This window comes from Etheostoma spectabile, unplaced genomic scaffold (assembly GCF_008692095.1).
Source record: "Etheostoma spectabile isolate EspeVRDwgs_2016 unplaced genomic scaffold, UIUC_Espe_1.0 scaffold00018558, whole genome shotgun sequence".
Taxonomy (NCBI): Eukaryota; Metazoa; Chordata; class Actinopteri; order Perciformes; family Percidae; genus Etheostoma; species Etheostoma spectabile.
In genome coordinates, this window is record NW_022604323.1 from 34,446 (window position 1) to 56,833 (window position 22,388).

The 22,388-nt window shown below is 44.6% G+C and overlaps 4 non-coding genes and 1 pseudogene across 4 annotated transcripts; 3 read left to right on the forward strand and 2 right to left on the reverse strand.

The window, feature by feature from the left end:
- Window positions 1-288: 288 nt before the first annotated feature.
- On the reverse strand, window positions 289-370 carry trnas-aga (transfer RNA serine (anticodon AGA)). The gene has a single exon. It is a non-coding gene; the product is annotated as a tRNA-Ser (tRNA).
- A 938-nt stretch (window positions 371-1,308) lies between these two features.
- Window positions 1,309-1,380, forward strand: trnaq-uug (transfer RNA glutamine (anticodon UUG)). The gene has a single exon. It is a non-coding gene; the product is annotated as a tRNA-Gln (tRNA).
- Window positions 1,381-3,141: 1,761 nt separating this feature from the next.
- Window positions 3,142-3,214, reverse strand: trnar-ccu (transfer RNA arginine (anticodon CCU)). Its single transcript has one exon. It is a non-coding gene; the product is annotated as a tRNA-Arg (tRNA).
- A 12,007-nt stretch (window positions 3,215-15,221) lies between these two features.
- On the forward strand, window positions 15,222-15,400 carry LOC116681083 (uncharacterized; annotated as a pseudogene).
- A 374-nt stretch (window positions 15,401-15,774) lies between these two features.
- On the forward strand, window positions 15,775-15,890 carry LOC116681085 (U5 spliceosomal RNA). The gene has a single exon (XR_004329959.1). It is a non-coding gene; the product is annotated as a U5 spliceosomal RNA (small nuclear RNA).
- The last annotated feature ends 6,498 nt before the right edge of the window (window positions 15,891-22,388 follow it).

A 22,388-nucleotide genomic window follows, 5' to 3' on the forward strand; every position in this document is an offset into this window, starting at 1 on the left:
TTAAAACCTGTAAATGTAACTGCGGTGGCTGGAAATCAAACATTGGCAAAATGCTTGCACTGCTATGGTATAAATCATAGTCAAAAAGTAACAAACCTGTTGCCTTTCTGCTGGACAATACAACGTTCACTGCAAATCTTGTAAGACAGATTGATAAGAAATACATTGGTGGAGACTGGTTGCTTCCAGTACCTATGAGATAAGACAATATTGTTTATGAAAGCACATCTGCGATTTGGTATACTCTGATGTGTCATTGGTTTGGTACCAGTCTTAAAAAACAGCGCTCGTTGTCGGCAGGATTTGAACCTACGCGGGGAGACCCCAATGGATTTCTAGTCCATCGCCTTAACCACTCGGCCACAACAACATGATATGCTGAGCTATGACTGTTTGCAGAAATGTTCGTGTAGCACCTCAACACACCATATAATGCCTAAGCTGCACTTGCAAAATAGCAGGGTGTTCAATACTTATTTTCCTCACTGTAAGATTCCTATACATTGTGTATGGTAGCCTTTACAATGTTGTTTATTTCTTTTATTACCACACACACATTCATAGCAGAGCGGCCCCCCACCCCCCTATGTTTATACTGATGATTGATTGTAATAAAGCAGTAACAGAGAGTTGTCTCCGTCTGTGTTTTAACAGACACACCTGGGCCGAAGTTGGAAACCAGAATTAGCTTTAAATCCAGTTCTAATCTAGTCCTCACTACATTTCAAATAATTTCCCTGGAGTTACCATTACAAAATTTAATCTAATTAAATTGGAACATACACAGACTTCTCACAAAATCACACTTGAATTCATATCTTGCTACTCGGTCAGAATCTTATTAACCTGGAGTCCCAGTCTCTGTCAATATAAATAGGATATATGTTTATATATGTTTTAGGCCTATTGGGAGACAGTCATTTAAAATGTAGGCAATGGCATATAAAGAATAAAGAATAAAGAGTCTTTTCTCCATGTCTACTGTAGTTTCTCAGTGTGCTCTCTAGTAACATGTGTCTGGTCCAGGGAGCTTTGTCATTCATAAGGCTACTTTTACTTTTATATTTTAATTATATTGCTAAGCCTGTACTTTGGTACTTTTACTTGAGTAAAGAAGTTAAATCAGTACTTCTACTTTTACCAGAGTATTTGTTAACACAATTATCTGTTCTTCTACTTGAGCACGGGCAGTGAGTACTTTTGCCATCTCTGACGGCCTCTGTATTGTTCTGTTTAGAGTGTGTATAGTATATTGTGTGTGTATGGACTAGTCCATTTTAGTTAACAAACCCTTGCAACACTTTTAAAGGTTCCATGGTGTAATGGTTAGCACTATGGACTTTGAATCCAGCGATCTGAGTTCAAATCTCGGTGGAACCTGGTTTTAAGCCACACCACAGGTAAAAAAGATCAACCTTTCAACTTTCCACATCTAGTTTACAGTAAGCTTACAGGTTTAACTGTGTAATATTCACACTGGCAGTGAGAACCAATGTAGAAATTATTATCTTGGTCAATGTGTTTCAATGTCTTGTGGTTTAAGTTCTGTGTATTTGAAAGTTTCCAAGTTCAGTTGATCATATGTAACAGAGAAGTTTCTGTCCAAGTTTGCCATGATCATTGTGTTTGATACGTCCAATTCAGTTTGTATGCAGTTACCTTATGTAGGCCTATGTTGCTCTTGATTCATTCCTTCTTCAAACTTATCCAGCTCGGTGATGTCCCTGATGAGAATCACTTCAATCTCTTTGTTGCCTCAGGCGTCGACCCGTGAAGTTTGATGTATATTTTATTAATTCTTGCCCATGTTGCCTGGATCTTGTTTTGTTTTCTGAGTATGAGTGCTTTCTTGGCAATATCAGCATTTTCTTGGTGAGGTGTTTGTTGATGTAAACTTGGATGCCTTTTAATTTCCTTCCTTGTCTGAGAAGTGCGGACTTTTTCTTTCTGTTGGTGAACCGGATTATTACCAATGGAGTGGCCGTTTGTTTTGCTCGGAAGAGTATGACAATCCTCAATGTCCCTGCTATCAACATAAATGCCTTTGCTGTCCAAAAAGCAAATCACCTGTTGTTCCAGCGTCTCCTTCTCCTCCTCGAGAGCTTCCCTCAGCCTAGCAGTGGTGTATCCAGCGTCTGCGGCCACCCTGGCATGGTTCCGTTTGGTTCTCAGGCCGCTGATAATCACATTGCATTGCTCGAGGTCAGCAACTCAAGTTTCAGAAAAGCAATCTTCTCCACGTTTTGCCCGTTTAGCGTTTGTATTTTACTCATCAGATCTATGATTTTCTTCTGTTGCACTGCACTGCAACAGAAGAAATCTCCGCCGACAAGAAGTCCAGAGATTTCTTTATCTCCTCAACCTCATCGGGTAGGATTGCATTTTTCTTAGGTGGCATATTCTCCTGGGCTGGTGGTAGCCGGCTGCTCCTGGTCCTGGTGGTAGCTGGCTGCACCAGAGCACCTGAGATGTCAGGGTTTGCAATCTCCACCTCTAAAAAATGCCTCTTCTTAGCCGGATTACGTCTGTCCATGTCGTAAATAGTAGCGGCGAAGCCTCAAAACCGAGAATATAATGGGGTGTGATAATTTTATTATGATCGTTTCCAGCCGCTGCATTTATCAATGTACGATCATTCTTACGCTCTGATTGGTGTGATACAACGTTTCATGAATCTCACTTAAAGCCTGTCGTAAGAGGATTTCTACATTAGGTTAATAAATGAGGGCCATTAGCTCTAAGGATGTGCTTCAATACATAACTGAAGTGGACATACTAATGAATATCACTATGGATCAATCTGTTTACCTTGTCAAGCTAAAGCCTTTTTCTAAGCTAAAAGAAAACAAGGCACTCTTCTGCAAAAGCACAGCTGGGAGTGCTTGAGAGCACTCTGAGGTGCAGTGTGATTTTCGGCTGAGATGCTTCGGGTGCGTTTAGGTGTGAGCCAAAATAGTCGTTGAACGACAAAGACAGCGATCAGGCGGTAGAACCAGGGTATTGATGTCCCGTCCATGCAACCGATGGATATGATTAAAACCTGTATACAGTCCAACCACTTACCAATCACATCACTGGAAAGTCAGCATTACTACAGGGTCCTGACAGGGTAGTGGATGTCTGCATCACTCTGCTGAAAACCACCCCAGATGGGACTTGAACCCACAATCCCTGGCTTAGGAGGCCAGTGCCTTATCCATTAGGCCACTGGGGCTTTACGTCACCTAACTCAACAGTTCAGGAGAAATACATATACAGTTCTGGAGACATAATGAAACAGTAACCTTGACCTCTAGATTTTGAAGTGCTTCCCTCTAGGCGTTCAGAGATATTGCATTCACAAGAATTGGATGGACAGACATGAAGACACAGTCACCTTGACATTGACGCTTTGACCGCCAAAATCTCATCAATTGATTTGCGAGTTCATGTGAATGTTTTTGCAAACACATACATGGGCATTGTGATAAGATGGTGCTGTCTATCGTTGTTTCTGAGATCAACAATACCTTCTAAAGTTGAATACCATATTAGAGTAGAGCTCTCGTTGGCACTGTAGGTGGACAATTTTGAAAATTAAGTTACTTTACACTTAAAACTGTTACATCTCCTCTGAATCACCAACTGCAAATTTTCAAGCCTCGTTGGCACGCCGACCACCATCTACAGGAGGTAAATCACTGGCTAGCTATGCAGGAGTACCTCATATCTTTTACCAGGTTCAGGTGGTTAATAGTTATGGTCAAATGAAGCTTCATTAAGCTTTCTGAACAATGTTCTTCATTTTCTGAACGCATTCACTCAGTAGTGTTTATTATTGGTTGTGCATCTGTGATTGCCCTAGAGGTGCTCTCAGTCCAGCACCTCTCCCGCTCATCTTTGTTAGTTTTACACTGTCCAGCATAAATCGCTGACACCATACCTCACACTCATCCATGCATATACATTCACCACTGACTAAACTGACTACCACCATCATTGAATTATAATTTCTTTTGTTGTGGTCATATTCTCGCATTTCCTTCAACCTTTGCACACGTCTTTTGTCCTGGCCTTTTCATGGGGTCATGACAAAGCATCTAGGGTCAATTTTAGCCTTTGTGTGAGTACATAGGTTTCCAGAAACATTGTTTTTATTGAGATTAAAGACCAAATTGTTAGTTTTTCTGAAATTTTCCCAACCATTGCAATAGCTTTCAAGGCCTCGTTGGCACAGTAGGCAGCGCGTCAGTCTCATAATCTGAAGGTCGTGAGTTCAACCCTCACACGGGGCAGGTGTTTTAAAAACAAGAAAAACACAACTAATGCGGAAACAGTGACATTCAGGTGGTTGAACACTGGTACTAGAACATAAATGGAATTTGTCATTCTTTGGTTATTTCTGAGATTGATACAATGAAAGGAATTTTTTAAGAGTGTTAGCAAACCAATGAAAAGGGTTATAGAACATATGTGTTATGTTCTTAGACATACTATCCAAGCAGGGAGATGAGTACAGAGATTTGGGTGCAAGCAAGATGGATGTAGGTTGCCCATTGTTCATTTAGACTTACCAGCAACATTGTTATGATACAAACCTGCTTGAAAAACAGCCACAATTCTGTTTAAAGACTTGTGCATGGAACACAAATGATATGGCAGTGTCTGAAGTGTTCAGGCATGTCAAATGGACAACTCATCTAGCAGAATGTGCAACTTTACACATGAACAGGGACTTGAACACTGGACCCTCAGATTAAAAGTCTAATGCAGCTGGCTGTGGAAAAAACAATCTGCTGAACTACAAATTAAAGTAAATGAAGACCATTAAGCTGTTGCCATGATCACAATCTTCTGGACAGCAGGAGGGTAGACCATAATTTGCACAATGCCTGAGAACACCAAATGTTATTGCACAAACTGGGTGAAAATTGGCTAAATTGGCCAAAATGGTTAAAAAGCTCAAAGTCACAACTCATCATGGCCACTAGCAGATTGTGAACATCCAGTAAACCTGCAGGACAGATGATGATGGCGAGCACTTCATACATATCCCAGAATCAAGCTGTTGCCTTACCAGGGACTTGAGCTGTGGTATTCTTCTTCGCTCAAAACGTTGATAGCCATAATGCAATTTATGGCTACAGACAAATAAACTTTATTGCTAGTGGGTACAATAAAAAAACTCTCCCTCTTGATCAGCTTCCTCTTGACGGGAAAAATCCACCAGATGACTTGCCATCCAAGCAGGGAGATCAGCACAGAGATTTGGGTGCTAGCGAGATGGATGTAGGTTGCCCATTGTTCATTTAGACGTACCACCAACATTGAAAACAGAGGTCTGTGGAAAAAACAATCTCCTGAACTACAAATTGAGGTTCAAGTAAATGAAGAAGATTAACTGTTGCCATGGAAGGAAAAATCCACCAGATGACTTGCTATACAGGACAAATAATTTCTAAATGAGTTTTTCCAAATAAATTTCTAGAATTCTGCCAGTTGAATAACAGTCTTACACTCTAAAAAATAATTAAAGCTTAAAATCTTGAGCATTTTAAGCATAAAAATTGAATTTGTTACGAATACATGTTTTAGTAAGTTGATAACTTATTTTAAGAAGTAGATCAAAATGAAAATAATAAAAAGTGTCTGAACTTAAATATATATTGATTATGAATAAACACTTTTACCTTTTCTTAACAATAGAAAAGGATTGAGTTAGTGCTACTTGTCATTCTACTGAGCATTTTTCAAAAGCTGAGTTCAGTACTGAACTTGCCCGGACATGCTTTGCTGATATACCACGCCTTCTAAGAAGAGCGGGAGAAACTTGGCGTGTTTCCAATATCTCTACTCGAATCGTGTTACTGTGCGTCCGTTTTCCACTGCGAGGCAAGCCGTGGCCGGTCATCATAGCAGAAAACGGCAGCAACCCAACGCAACACACACACAGAAAGTTTTTTTTTTTGCCACAGCCAGAAAGCAAATCAGTTTCTAAATAAACCTGGAGGCTGGCAAAAAAAAAAACGCTGGATAAACTCGTTACCGGTAAACACAGCGGGCTTGTTCAGGACACCCCCAGCTCGACTGAGTTTGCAAGAAAATACTTGGTGAGTCTCTTTCTTGTTTCATTTGCATGTAGTAACTGTATTAACAGACATAATTTGTTTTCACGTGCTCAAATTGAAGTTGTAGCTTTTCCTAAGCTAATTCACCAACTGTTGAGTTAGCATACATTAGCAAGCTAGTCTTAACAGCACCATGCTTCAGAGCAGTTTTTTGTATCTTTTGTATCCAGTGGTAGCTTAACGGCACTGAACTGCCATTAATGTTAGCATTCTGAAAAAGCATGGTGTAAGACATAAGCCCAATTCTGTGCAGTTTTTTGCAAGTAGATTTCATAGTTTTAAAATGAATTGGAGTTGTAAAATTTGCAAATTTGAAACACCAAGAAGGACTGAGCTGTTAAAACATTATAGACTTAGACATGCCCATGGTGGACAATTTCTCCCTTGTCTTTATTGGGAGTGTTATTGCTCTTTTAAAACATGGGTCAGTCTGCGTACCCGTCTTTCAAGAGGCCATTCAACCTGTGAGACAGTGACACATAGAGAAGTGTTGTCTTGTTCTCTAAACCCTATCTCAACAGAAAGAGAATACTTTGAGCACATTTGCCGTCATTTAAAAAAAACAGGAAACTGTCTGTTGTGTTTTTGAAAATTGTCCTTTCAAAACAAACATTCATGGAACATTTGCTTCTCATAGGAGCCGGAAACACACTCCTTATTCACTGAATGACTTCAAGCCTGAGCTTTTGCAGAGGTTTGTCAATCCTTTAAATGTAGGGGACAGTTCTGTTGTTGAGGAGGATATGGAGGGTGCAATGAGTGAAGATCCTGAAGATGAAGGAATTGGAAAATTGCCCTATCTTAGACATTCTCCATTTGCAGGCAGGAGGTTGTGAATGAAGCACCACCAGTCACAAACCTAAAACACCGATGGTCTGCTCTTTTGATGCAGCTCATGTAAATATTTTTGGTTCACAGTACGTTCTATTTTTTACATTACCAAATGTGCTTTTGTCATTTGTGTCTTATATTTATACAGATAAATGAAGAATTCAGGAGGATCACCACTATTAACCTTGAGGCAATGCTCATGGCAAAACTGGAGCAGCACACAACAAAAATATAGTCCTTGGTGTCCTTAAGAGGAGGGGCTTCAAAAATGAATATTCAGCACATAAGAAACTTGCTGCTAGAGGTAAGTAATCTTGATTTGAACATTATCTTTTGGTATGGGTGATGTTGTGTTGGTTCACTTTCACTGGAGAGTGTTTAGTAGACTTTTGACAAATTTGACAGGTGGGCAGAAACACAATTTCACATGAAAACTATCAGTGCTCCTTGTCCGCTGGATGTATTAAAAAGTAGCTGGTTGCAATCCAAACACTTATAAGGTAATAATATATCTCTGCTCTGAAGTTGCTAAAAAAAAATATCAATTACAACCAAAACTATATTAGTAGTGAAAGGTAACAAGACAGGCATAGTAAATGTAATAACAAAGTTGAATTCAAAAGCCTTAACAGTTTCATCATTGGTCATCATTCAACACTTGCACCAGTACAACAGAACAAGGAAACTGAATCATGAATAATTGTTAATATATTGAATAACAGATGTAATACTTACAAGGCCTTTTTAAAATAATTCATTATTTGATTTTAATTTAAAACAATACAGATTGGTAATTTGTACAGTCTAAGTCTTATCAACCTCATTCTTTGGTCTGTTTTCCAAGTGATCTAATTATTAAAAACTTAAATTCATAGAAGAGCAGTTTAGCATATGTTTTTTTGTTCACAGGATGAGTCTGTGGAGAAGGAGAGGTTGCTATCTGTGGTCTAATGGTGTATCTCAGAGAAAAGGAGGAGGATCTCTTCAAAGAGCAGTTGGTAGGTAAATCCGACACTTAAGTTCACATACACTCTGTACTTTGTGTTACTCTTGATTTTAAACATGAGGAGTAAAACACTGACATTGATTCTGACCTACTTATGCCAGGATGGTGGGGATATTGTCAGTGAAGTGATGGAGATGGTCATTTCCAGAGGTGCCACCATGTCTGATCCAACCAGCTCCAGGATCTTCATTGAGGGAACAGAAGTCCTGTAAGACCTGGACGTACCCAGAGCATGTGCCTTGCTAATGGGGCTGATATACGGACTCAACCTCAGCTACCCAAAAGAACGGAAAAACACTTTTGAGGTATTTCAAAAGATATGCCTTTAGCTGGATGGGCTGAAAGCCAGTCTGAAGGTTATGTCTTTAAAAAGTAAACTGCTAGGCTAAAAATGTGAAGAATTAGACTGTCCTCAAATTCAACAACATGGTGCATGCTGTTTTTTATTGTATTTTTTAACATGCACCGCACTGGACTCAGTGGATTGGGCCTCCAAAATTTACGTTAGTAATTTGAACATGTTCCATTTTTAAGGGCAACTTAGAAGCTCCCAAATACACTAATAATTTTATTAAAGGGAAGCTTTGTTATTTTTCAACCTGTCTCTGTCTGTCTGACTGACTGACTGACTGAGGGAAGACTATCTTTAATTGGCCCAGTATTGACAGAGAGCGCATCAGCTGGCAGCTGCAAAATGAGCTAAAAAATACTTTTTAGGAGACTTGGTTTTACACAGCCACAACAAGTGAAGGGAAAGGCTTCCGTACTGTTGTCAGGACTTACAGTAACCACCTGTACCTGTTAGAGGGTGAAAAAGAGAACTATTTGTGAACACAATTTGACGCAGCACATTTGCCTTATAGAACTACATTTCAGCTCATTTTGTAGCCACCAGAAGGATGCGCTCTCCATCAATACTGGACTAATTAAATATTTCTTCTCCTCATCAGTCACACAGGCATGGGGAATTAGGGTCCAGGTTAAAAAAAAATAATGACACTTTCTCTTAAAACTGATTTGGGTAAAAATGTATGTATTTATTTTTTGTCTAAGTAGGCATGTTTATTTTGTTTATGTTATAAATATTACTATAATATAGTTTATACGTTAACATTGTTTTTACAATAAAATGTTTTCTAAAAAGGAATTGCTGTGTACTTTATTCTTGTTAAAGTGAATTAAGTTATTAACACAAAGTTAAGATAACAATTTGCATTAACAATTCTGAGTAGAATGGAAGTAAAATAAATAAGTTAAAATAGCTTAAATTAAATAATTTGACAACATAATATTACCTTAACATTTTCATGCAATTTAAGTAGATTTACTTTAAATAAACTTGTAGGTCATGTTGGTTGTACTTAAATAAATTAGTTAGTCTTACTATAAAAGAATCGCCGCATTTACTCAAAAATGGCTGAGTTGGAACTACTTACAAAAGTCCATGCAAATTGTTACCTTAATTCTTTTAAGTTAAGCCACTATAATTTTTTTTAAGAGTGCACATCACCTTTTGTGTAGATTAATGCATATACACATCAACTTTCTTTTTAATAAATGCATATACACATTCATTATGTCCTCATCACTATTCATTATGTCATCATCACAATCCATTATGACATCAACTTTCTTTTAGATTAATGCATATACACATCAACTTTCTTTTAGATTAATGCATATACATATAAATTTCTTTTTTAATTATGCATAAACACATCAACTTTCTTTTTAATAAATGCATATATACAGCACCTCTCCGGGGAACCATCACCTTATCGTGGTGGAGAGGTTTGTGTGTCCCTATGAACCTGAGGGCTGTGTTGTCTGGAGCTTTGTGCTCCTGGTAGGGTCTCCCATGGCAAAGTGGTCTCAGGTGAGGGCCAGACGAAGAATGGTTCAAAAACCCTATGAGAGACCGAGGAAGAGAGGGAGTGACCCTGCCCGGAGGAGGCCCGGGGCCCCCGTCTGGAGCCAGGCCCAGACGGCGGGCTTGTCAGCGAGCGCCTGGTGGCCGGGTTTGCCACGGAGCCCGGTCGGGCACAGCCCGAAGAAGCTACGTGGCACCCTCATCTCCATCCCATGGGCTCACCACCTGTGGGAGGAACCGCTGGGGTCGGGTGCGCTGCCACATGGGTGGCGGCGAAGGTCAGGGGCCTCGACGGACCAGACCCGGGCGGCAGAGGCTGGCTCTGGGGACGTGGAACGTCACCTCTCTGTGGGGGAAGGAGCCGGAAATTGTGCGGGAGGTGGAGCGTTACCAGTTAGATCTGGTGGGGCTTACCTCTACGCACAGTCTCGGTTCTGGAACCGTACTTCTGGATAGGGGTTGGACTCTGTCCTACTCCGGAGTTGCCCAGGGTGTGAGGCGCCGGGCGGGTGTGGGGATACTCACAAGCCCCGGCTGAGCGCCGCTGCGTTGGAGTTTACCCCGGTGGACGAGAGGGTCGCCTCCCAAACGCCTGCGGGTGATGGGGGGGAAAACTCTGACTGTTGTTTGTGCATATGCACCAAACAAGAGTTCAGAGTATTCGGCCTTCTTGGAGACCTTGAATGGAGTCCTGTATGGGGCTCCAGTAGGGGACTCCATAGTTCTGCTGGGTGACTTCAACGCACACGTGGGCAATGATGGAGATACTTGGAGAGGCGTGATTGGGAGGAACGGCCTCCCTGATCTGAATCAGAGTGGTTGTTTGTTGTTGGACTTCTGTGCTAGTCATGGATTGTCCATAACAAACACCATGTTCGAACATAGGGATGCTCATAAGTGTACGTGGTACCAGAGCACCCTAGGCCAAAGGTCAATGATCGATTTTATAATCGTTTCATCTGATCTGAGGCCGTATGTTTTGGACACTCGGGTGAAGAGAGGGGCAGAGCTGTCAACTGATCACCATCTGGTGGTGAGTTGGGTCAGGGGGTGGGGGAGGACTCTGGACAGACCTTAGGTGCTTCAAGGGGCGGTAACCCACGAACACCCTGGTGGACACCGGTGGTCAGGGAAGCCGTCCGACTGAAGAAGGAGTCCTTTCGGGATATGTTATCCCAGAGGACTCCGGACGCAGTTGCAAGGTACCGACGGGCCCGAAGGGCTGCAGCCTCTGCCGTGACAGAGGCAAAGCAGCGGGTGTGGGAGAAGTTCGGAGAAGACATGGAGAAGGACTTTCGGTCGGCACCAAGGTGCTTCTGGAAAACCGTTCGCCACCTCAGGAGGGGGAAGCGGGGACTCATCCAAGCTGTATACAGTAAGGATGGGACGTTGTTGACCTCAACTGGGGAGGTAATTGAGCGGTGGAAGGAGCACTTTGAGGAACTCCTAAATCCAGCTGACACGTCCTCTGTGGTGGAGGCAGAGCTGGAGGATGATGGGGGATTATCGTCAATTTCCCTGGTGGAGGTCGCTGAGGTAGTCAAACAACTCCACAGCGGCAAAGCCCCAGGGATTGATGAGATCCGTCCAGAAATGCTGAAGGCTCTGGGTGTGGAGGGGCTGTCTTGGTTGACACGCCTCTTTAACATTGCGTGGAAGTCTGGGACAGTGCCGAAGGAGTGGCAGACTGGGGTGGTGGTTCCCCTCTTCAAAAAGGGGGACCAGAGGGTGTGTGCCAATTACAGGGGTATCACACTTCTCAGCCTCCCTGGTAAAGTCTACTCCAAGGTGCTGGAAAGGAGGGTTCGGCCGATATTCGAACCTCTGATTGAAGAGGAACAATGCGGATTCCGTCCTGGTCGTGGAACAACGGACCAGATCTTTACTCTCGCAAGGATCCTGGAGGGAGCCTGGGAGTATGCCCAACCAGTCTACATGTGTTTTGTGGATCTGGAGAAGGCGTATGACCGGGTCCCCCGGGAGAAACTGTGGGAGGTGCTGCGGGAGTATGGAGTGAGGGGGTCCCTTCTTAGGGCCATCCAGTCTCTGTATGACCAAAGCGAGAGCTGTGTCCGGGTTCTTGGCAGTAAGTCGGACTCGTTCCAGGTGAGGGTTGGCCTCCGCCAGGGCTGCGCTTTGTCACCAATCCTGTTTATAATATTTATGGACAGGATATCGAGGCGTAGTCGGGGCGGGGAGGGGTTGCAGTTCGGTGGGCTTAGGATCTCATCGCTGCTTTTTGCAGATGATGTGGTCCTGATGGCGTCATCGGTCTGTGACCTTCAGCACTCTCTGGATCGGTTCGCAGCCGAGTGTGAAGCGGCTTGGACGAGGACCTCTAAATCTGAGGCCATGGTTCTCAGCAGGAAACCGATGGAGTGCTTTCTTCGGGTAGGGAGTGAGTCCTTACCCCAAGTGAAGGAGTTTAAGTACCTTGGGGTCTTGTTCGCGAGTGAGGGACTATGGAGCGTGAGATTGGTCGGAGAATCGGAGCAGCTGGTGCGGTATTACATTCTGTTTATCGCACCGTTGTGACGAAAAGAGAGCTGAGCCAGAAGGCAAAGCTCTCGATCTACCGGGCAATTTTCGTTCCTACCCTCACCTATGGTCATGAAGGCTGGGTCATGACCGAAAGAACGAGATCCAGGGTACAAGCAGCCGAAATGGGTTTCCTCAGGAGGGTGGCTGGCGTCTCCCTTAGAGATAGGGTGAGAAGCACAGTCATCCGAGAGGAGCTCGGAGTAGAGCCGCTGCTCCTTCGCGTCAAAAGGAGCCAGTTGAGGTGGTTCGGGCATCTGGTAAGGATGCCTCCTGGGCGCCTCCCTAGGGAGGTGTTCCAGGCACGTCCAGCTGGGAGGAGGCCCGGGGAAGACCTAGGACTAGGTGGAGCGATTATATCTCCAACCTGGCCTGGGAACGCCTCGGGATCCCCCAGTCGGAGCTGGTTGATGTGGCTCGGGAAAGGGAAGTTTGGGGTCCCCTACTGGAGCTGCTGCCCCCGCGACCCGATACCGGATAAGCGGATGAAGATGGATGGATGGATGGATATACACATCAACTTCCTTTTAGATTAATGCACATACACATCAACTTTCTTTTATATTAATGCATATACACATCAACTTTCTTTGATATTAATGCATATACACATCAACTTCCTTTTAGATTAATGCATATACAAATCAACTTTCTTTTATATTAATGCATATACACATCAACTTTCTTTTATATTAATGCATATACAGATCAAATTTTTTTTTGATTAATGCATAAACACATCAACTTTCTTTTTAATAAATGCATATACGCATCAACTTTCTTTTGGATTCATGCATATACACATCAACTTTCTTTTCATTATATCATCACCTTTTGTACTTGTGAAAAACAAATGTGCTCTCCAAAAGGAAACTCAGATTTTATACATAGCTAATATGTGACAGCATGGAAATATTGCAGGTTGGCAGAAGCTTGACCAATTGTGAAAACTAAAATTGCTGTCTTTAACTGAAACTTTTTTGCTTCACCATGAAGCGCTTGGACGGGGGTGCTAAGCAGCAGCTGTTATGTCCTTTTAAAATTACTGGACCGTGACAACTGAGAACCGTCCGGGGAGGTCGCATCGGACAGCAAATGGTATGCGAGGTAGTCAAGGAGCGCATGAAGTTGTTTTGTATGCGGTATTGTAAACAAAAGGTGAGGGTGGCGAGGAGGGAGCTGCTTCGCCTGCAGTACCTTCTCGAGCTTGAGTATGCCACGGGGAACTGTGGGGGCATCATGAATCAGGGGGTTTGTGGCTCCCTGAAGGAGCGATTGAGGGTGGTTTATGAAGGTAGGGCACGAGCATACTTATTGCGTGCTCGTAGTGCCTACCTTGAGGGTGCCGAGACATGTTCTGCAGCGTTCTTCTACTCTATGAGGGCTGACAGGGTGAAAAAAAGTGGTTATTGGGGTGAGGGACGAGCAGGGCAGGGTTGTGGACGGTGATGTTGAGATGGTGCGAGTGGCCACTGACTATTTCCGCACGCATTTTCGGGAACGGGAGACAGAGATGGAGGGGGGTGAGATCTTTTTGGATGCGCTGACCCAAAGGGTTCGTTCTGACATTGCGCAGGCTATGGGGGCTCACATCACCCTTGTGGAACTTGAAGGGGTTTTGAGGGGAATGAACAAGCGGAAGGTGCCGGGTATTGATGGACTTCCGGTGGAGTTTTATCTCAAGTTTTGGGATTTACTCGGACTGGTTGTTTTGGAGGTGTTGGCTGAAATGTTCCGAACAGGTGTGATGGGAAGGTCGGTGGCCACGGGGTGATTTCCCTTCTGTATAAGAAGGAGGATGTATTCTCTTTTGTTTTTGACGTACATCTACCCGCTGCCGGTTGGTATGAGGAGGCCACTCATCGGCTTGTTTTCCGTTTCCTTTGGGGTGGGAGTTTAGAGTATGTGGCGAGGGCACGTATGATGGCTGGTGTAGACACTGGGGGAGAGGTGTGCCGCACCTCCAGCTGAAACTGGATTGCATAGTTGTGTCATTTTTTGACTCAGGAGTTGTCTGCTCCGGTGGTGCATTCGTCAGGTTACTTCCTGAGGCTCTATTTCGCTTATTAGACTAGAGGTCTGATGGTCTGGAGCAATCTGGCACCCCGGGTGGAGCAGTTGCCATGGCACTACCTCCATGCGGCCAGGTGGTTGAGGACTCATCCTGAGGTTTCAGATCCGGCATTGAGGCTGGATCACCGGGTTCTCTTCGGAGAGGTTAGTCAGAGAGTGATTGCGCCACCTGTGGTTGGTACCCCATTTCCGATTTGGAGGGGTATCCAGCCAAGGGGGCTTGACAATGGTCTTAAGGATCTAAATTGGTTGTGCTTTCTCAAGTGCCTGCCGGTGCGTGATGTAATGTACAGGCATGGTTTGGCGAGGTCTCCGGTCTGTCCTAGGTTGGGGTGCACAGAGGTGGAGACAGTCAGACATGTCATGTGGGGCTGTCCATTTGCGGGTAAGGTTTGGGGCAGGGCTGGTGCAATGTGGGAACAATTGAGTTCTGGTCTTCGGCTGACATGGGATATGGTGGACCGTAGGGTGGGTTCGGGGAGTGCAAATTTCCTTCCATGGTTGATTGTTATTATTGTGAAGAGGAGCTTGAGGTGGGCTAGGCAAGATCTCGTTAGGAAGAACAGGGATGATGGTGTGGTGGGGGTGACAAGGCGGATGGAGTTTGATTTGAAGGGAGAATCAAAAGGGACATTGAGAAGTGGGGGAAGCATGCTGCCTTGGAGAGGTGGAAAGTAGGGTTAGGGTTGGAATGGTAACATCATGCAGTTTTTTGTGTGGGGTCTAGGGTAGGTTGTGCATTGTATTGTTGATTGTAAATTGTATGTTTTGTTGAATCTTTTGTTTTGATTGTTAATAAACTTTTCTAAAATAAAAAAAAAATCTGTTCTTATCAGTTTAATATCTGATATGTCCTCTATCAGGGGACAACGTATTAAATGGATTTTTAGCAATGGGATTTGAAAAAGGGGCTTGCTCCATTCACTCCAAGCATTGACCCGGTATTGCAGCGTCGCTGGGAACGGTGCACCCATCTTCTGTCTTGTGGAAAAACAATTAACGATGCACGTGGAGCTGCCCGTTGCCCAAACTGTCAATGGACCTGAAGAGACATGGCTGGCAGATTTTACCGCCAGAAGTTGTCGCAAAAACTGAATTATCTGTGAAACCTTGTTGGGTTCCTGGTATAAAAACGTTATAATACTTGACAAGATAAAGCCATACAAAAGTGTAGCAAGATTTGCACTTTTGATTGGCAGAAAAACAGCAAGGACAAAATATTGGCCCTGTGACAATGTGGGAATAGGTGAGGCCTTGGATTTGGAAAGCGGCACACCAAGTGAGAATTACCGTGAGGGTTGGGACTGGGAAGACTGGGGTTTTCGGCTGCTTTCGAGAGTGGGCTGTACTTACTCTGGTTTCTCTTCATAACGCACAAGTCTTTCGCCTTTACTAAAACCTTCCGTGGAGAGGAACACCTATGAGTTGAAATTATTTTTGGTGGGCTTTGCTGTTTGGCTAAGCCTTTTGTACTTGTGAAAAACAAATATGCTCTCCAAAAGGAAACTCAGTTTTTTAAATGCAGCCAAAATGTGACAGCATGGGAATATTGCAGGTTGGCAGAAGCTTGACCAATTGGGAAAACCAAAATTGCCTTCTTTAACTAAAACTTTTGTGCTTCACCATGAAGCGCTTGGACGGGGGTGCTAAGTAGCAGCTGTTATGTCCTTTTAAAATTACTGGACCGTGACAACTGAGAACCGTCCGGGGAGGTCGCATCGGACAGCAAAGAGGTGGTGGTCATCGCTTCTTGGCCTTTTGGCTAAGACTGCGATCGCCTCCTAGTTCCAAAAAACTTATGTCCGTTTGTGGCCTAGTTTTGTAGCAGCAGGTTTTTGGAGGATATTGTACACATTCCTTGTGAACAGATTTCATCTTGTTTGTAGTTGAAATACTTTCACTCAGGAATTCATTGGTCCAGAGAACTGCTTACTACTCTGCCGGATTACAAAATTGACCAGACCGAACAAGAAAGGTAAGTGTGTTTTAGTATTTACTAAGCAGGCTTAATCTTGTTATTTTAGATCAGTGTTTTACCTTATTTTTAGCTTCCTTGTTGTTTTTGTAGACTGTTTTAGGCATTTTAGCTTCTTTTATCCCTTTTATAGTGTGGTGCCTCCACCATGTCGGCCAACCATGCCGGCATGTGGAGGCACCACAGTGTCCGATTTACGTTTAAAGAAAATGAACCACTTATGATATCAAGGCTGGACTTCTCCAGGAGGCTAGTCCAGAAAATCTTGAAATTCACCCCAGAAGATGTAAACTGTATCCTGACTTTACCTTTTAATAAAGGTTTTGATATAATCTTTTGTTCCGCTGCCTTGTTGAGAGAATTCTGGATTCGTTTATGAAAATGCAAAACCCCAGTTTTCTGCATTTAATGTTGAGAAACTGACTGATAATGCAGCTAAAACTGTAATTGTCAGAATGTTCAATGAAACCGTAAATGCAGATGACATTTGTTTATGGCTGGGCAGATTTTGCACTGTGAAAGGCCAGGCTACCAAGGTGAGAGATGAGGATGGCATTTGGAATTGCGCTTGGAGGGTCCCCATCCAACAATGGCAGGACCCCCAAGGCTTCCAAGGCCTGAAACATCTGCCATCCATGATAGTTCTGGGAAACAACAGGGGCTACATTCACTACCAGGGCCAGCCCAAACTCTGCCGCAAGTGTGGTGAGAATGGGCACCTGGCAGAAGCGTGCCAGCAGATTATTTGTGGCAAATGTAGAGAAATTGGGCATACCTTCATGGAATGCACCAATGGCAGGAAGTGCAATCTTTGTGGAGAAACAAACTACCTCTTCAGAGATTGCCCAAAGTCATTTGCCAACAAATTAAAGACAGCAGCAAAAAGAACGGAAAAGGAACAAAATGGCGGACAAAATGAATTGTTTGGAGAGCTGTTTGGGCTGGAAAATTCAAATCTCCCGCCAAATCCTGTGATTGGAGGAGAAGGGTCAGGGAGGCGGGAGAAGGGGAGGGGCCTGCAATTGCCCTACCATTGGTGAACAGGAAGGAAGTGGTGGCAATGCAGGCACAAGGCGGAGCTAGCCCAGTGGCTGGCTCAGAACAGGAAACTGACCAGTCACAGGGTGATAGTGAGGATGTCCCCCTCCCCAATGCCCAGCCAGGCAAGAGACTAATTTCAGAATAGTCTTCTGAGTCTCCTGGAGTCTTGGAAAAGAGGGGAAGAGCTGGGACTGACTCAGACAGTTCATCTGTGGAGGGGCCCAGAGTCTTCCCCTCCAATTCACCCAATGAAGTCTCCTTCCTAACCATAGCTCTGCAATCAACCCCAAAGGGCTCTATGTTCAATGCGGCCCTGCGCCAGAGGCCAACTCCCAGAGTCCGAAAGGGAAATGGAGCTCAACCCCGTCCTCTCTCACCTGTGAGAATGAAGGAAGAGCTCCATTCACAAGAAATTCAATAACTGTTGTTTAAAATTTGAAATCCCCCCCTTTCTGTCTTTAAGATGTCATACTTGTTATTCTTAACCATACTCATGGCACTCACCTTCTCAACTATCAATGTGAGAAGCGTCAAGTCGAGAGTTAGAGCCCAGACGGTTTTATCCTTTCTTAACTCTTTTAAGTCAGATGTGTTTGTATTACAGGAATGTGGCCTTCCATTTTTAAAGCATTACAGGGAATGGGAGGAGTTATAGCTGTAAAATGATAATTCCGGAGGCTTAATACTCTTTAGCCGGAGCTATATCTTTATTTGAACGCATGCAATAGTAGCCCGTCAACTCACACACACGTCTCGCGATAACATGCAAGGCTATAGCGAGATCTCACTTGTTCTGTGCTACCGTAAAACTCATAGTAATGAACAGGCAAATAAACATCCTTATATGACATCTCCCCTCTTTTTTTCTGCCTAACACATTAAGTCAAACCTGACAACTGACTATCGTGACAACCCTACCACTGTAGGCACACTAACCAAAAAACATACTAAACTCACGTTGTGGTACTGTCATCAATAACAGATTCTTAACTCAAAATTGCCACATTAATTTCAGTAACCTGAGTTTACCATGAGCAATATTAACAACATCAGTGGCAATACTCATTCTCCCCCTGTCCCTACTGTCCCAAACAGCCACAGGTCTACAGGTTAAGCCTGGTGACTGGTTTGCAAACTCGTCCAGATCTGGTCACAGTCTGACTGAGAAGAGGGTTTGAGGGTGCTGCCTCACTCTGACTGACAGGAGCAGTCTCTACCATGGCGGCACTGTCAGAGTGGGTGCCTGTCTCTGTCGACTCACAGGGCAATGCTGACGTTGACTGTGGAACTGGCCTAGGTTGAAGGTGGCTGCGATTTCGCCGCAGCACAGCCCCTTGTTGTGTCTTGATGACGAATGATCTTGGAGTGCTACTGTTACTCAGGATCACCGCAGGTGAAGACCATGATTTTTCATGATCCAACTTGAAGAATACAGCATCTCCTGGCTGCAGGGCAGGCAAGAGTCTGGCTCCATGACGGCGGTTGAAGTAATGAGCCTGTTTTGCCTTTTCCTGCCGGTCCTTTTCTTTCACTGCTGCTAGGTCGGGCCATTTTGGAGTAAGGTTTTTCTCCAAGGAGGGGAGTGTGGTCCTTATTCGCCTCCCCATTAACAACTCAGCTGGACTGAAGCCTGTAGTGGAGCACGGAGTGGACCTATAGCTCATTAGAGCCATCACAGGATCTTCCTGTTTGATGATTTTCTTTGCGATCTGTACCGCTCTCTCTGCGTGTCCGTTACCTTGCGGGTGATGGGGACTAGAAGTGCAGTGTTTGAAGTCCAACCGCCTGGCTAATTCTTGAAACTCTGTACCAGAGAACTGGGGACCATTATCACTCACCACTTCATCTGGGATGCCAAATCTTGCAAAAACTGTTTTTAGCTTTTGGATGACTTGTCCAGCCGTCGTTGAGGACAGATGCAAAATCTCAATGAATCTGGAGTAGTAATCTGAAATTACCAGGTAATTTTGACGTTCATGCTCACAGAGATCCATTGCAACTCTTTTCCAGGGTCGCTCAGTAAGTGGTGTAGAGATGAGAGGTTGTTTTTGTTGTGTTCTTTTCAGCTCACCACACCGCTGACATGAGGTTACAAGTTTGTTTATCTCGGAAGCAAGCCCAGGCCACCACACCGATGAAGATGCTCTCTCTCTGCATTTAATCAGGCCCTGGTGTACTTCATGGATTTTTAGAAGAATCTCGTCTCTCATTGGCTTAGGCACGACGATCCTGCTACCTCTTAAAAGTAACCCATTGTATTCAGACAGCTCTGATTTAACTTGGACATATGCTCTTGCATCCATAGCCACTTTGCTTATGTGTTCAGGCCGTCCTCTCCTTACGAGTGTTATGACGGACTGCAGTTCTTTGTCCGCTGCTGTAGCTGTCCTGGTTTCTTCCATTTTGCTAGTAGATGCCGAATCCCTTCCACCACGCTAGCTACGTAGCACGCCACATCCTTGTGCGTGTCAGTCTCCACACCTGTGTTGGCCAGTGGGCTGCGTGACAGTGTGTCAGCGACGATAAGGGTTTTTCCTGGAGCGTACTCCGCAACCGGTTGAATCTCATGAGCCTCATTAGCAGACGCTGACAACGCAAGGGTACGTTATCCAGGCTGCGGCTGTTGATGAGGGGTACAAGCGGCTTGTGGTCTGTTACAGGTTTAAACCGCTCTAGTCCGTTTAGGTACCTGTCAAACCTTTCGCACGCCCAAACGCCCGCCAGAGCTTCCTTTTCAATCTGGGCGTAGCGGGATTCAGCGTCGTGAGACGTCTGGAGCAATATGCTACAGGTTTCCACTGCTCCCCGTGGAGTTGTAGTAGCACACCCCCTAGCCCATAACTGCTTGCATCGGCCGATACAGCAGTCAGTTTAGATACATCGTAGTAGGCAAGTACTGGTGCAGTTGTTAACAGTTCTTTAATGTGTTCAAATGCTGTTTCTTGAGCATGACTCCAGTTCCATGTATTCTTGTTCTTCAGGAGTTCATACAGCGGTTGTCCCACAGTTGAGAGATTGGGGATGTATCTACCCAAGTAGTTAACCATTCCCAGTATCCTTTTCAACTCCTGCACATCTGCCGGCGGTGACAGCTGGCGAATAGCCTCCACCTTATCTGGGTCAGGCCGAATCACAGACCTATCAATGAGGTGGCCGAGGAACCGCAGCTGACTCTGCCTGATGGAGCACTTTTCTCTGTTGAGCTTTAGACCAGCTGACTCGATTCGCTGCATCACCTTCTCCAGCCTGTTGTCATGTTCTGCCTCTGTGGCACCATACACAAGAATATCGTCCATAAAGACCTCAACACCCTCCAGTCCTTGAAGAGTCTCCATCATTTTCCTCTGAAAGATTTCAGGTGCACTGGTTATGTCAAACGGTAGCCGCTTGAAGTGGAAGCGTCCAAACAGCGTGATGAATGTAGTGAGCTTACAGCTATCCGGGTGGAGTGGTATCTGGAAGAAGCCACTTGCGGCGTCGAGTGATGAGAAGATGGTGGCTCCGCTTAGTTTTGCAGTTATCTCCTCTGTAGTAGGCAAGATGTACTGTTCTCTCTTAACAGCCTCGTTCAGCCTCTTGAGATCAACGCAGATGCGAGCTTTACCTGTGCTCTTCTTCAGGACTGGCATCATGGGTGCACACCAGTCTGTAGGTTGTGTTACTCGCTCGATGATGCCATTTTTCTCCATCCTCTGTAGCTCCTCTTTTACCTTCTCCAGCATCGGAAGTGGTACACGCCGTGCAGTATAGACAGCATGTGGTTGAATATTGTCTTTAAGCTGTATTCGTACAGGTTCAGTCTTTAATGTCCCATGTTCCCCATAAGCTTGTGCATGCCCATGGCTGCTCACGGTTTCGTCCACTATCCTCACTAGCTTCATTTCAACAGAAAGTGGTCTACTGAGTAGATTGTTCACTGTGCGTCCACGAATGACATATGCTTGGAGTGGGTAGCTCTTTCCTTTATGTGTCACAGTGCTCTGAATTTTTCCAATGCACTTCAGCTCCCCCCCTGGGCTATATAGTGGCATATCTGCAGGCTCCAATGGACTTTTGGGTTTGAGTGTGTTGTAAGTCTGCTCACAGATGATGCTCACATCGGCCCCTGTGTCAATTTTAAACTGGGCTGGCGTAGAACCCACATGCAAGTCCACAGTCCAATGCTTAGCTGAGCCATCAGTTTTGCTTACAGCTTCAAGAAAATAAGGCTGCAACTTTTCTGGTTTCTCTGTGACCTCACTCACTGTTTTTTTACTCCTACACACTCTGCTCCAATGTCCAACTTTATTGCATGTGTTGCGTGTGGACTTTCTAGCGGGGCAGTTTTCGTCCTTACTATGCCTGGCTTTTCCACATTTCCCACATTGTCCATTATTACCCCCTTTAGGCTTACCATAGCGTTTCGTGAATTTATTGTGCTTGTTCGTGATTTCGTTTATCATCCCAGCTGCCTCTCCCTGCATGCTGACTTGTGAAGCCACCTCTTCAGATTGCCGGACCGTCTCCACGGTTGTCGCGAGCATTAAGTCCTTCGTTAACTGCAGCTTACGTGAGACATCCTTATCCAATATCCCGACAACGATCCTGTCGCGGATATTCTCTTCCCTTGTTGCGCCGAAGTCGCAATGGTCGGACAGCTCGTATAGAGCTCTAATGAAAGTCTCCGCTTTCTCTCCCGCCCTCTGCACGCGCTGGTGGAACAGTGCTCGTTCGTGAATAACATTCCGTCTTGGCACGAAATATTCATCGAACTTTGCTAGCACTAGGTCAAAGTCGTCTGCGCTGTCTTCCTCGCCAAAGGCAAACGATCTGTAAATGTTTTCCGACTCGTTTCCCATGGCGTATATGAGGCTGCTCACCTGGACAGCGCCATCTTCTTTGTCGAGCTTGGTGGCGGTCCTAAACCTCACAAAACGCTGCTTCCAATCCGGCCATTCTCCCGGTTTG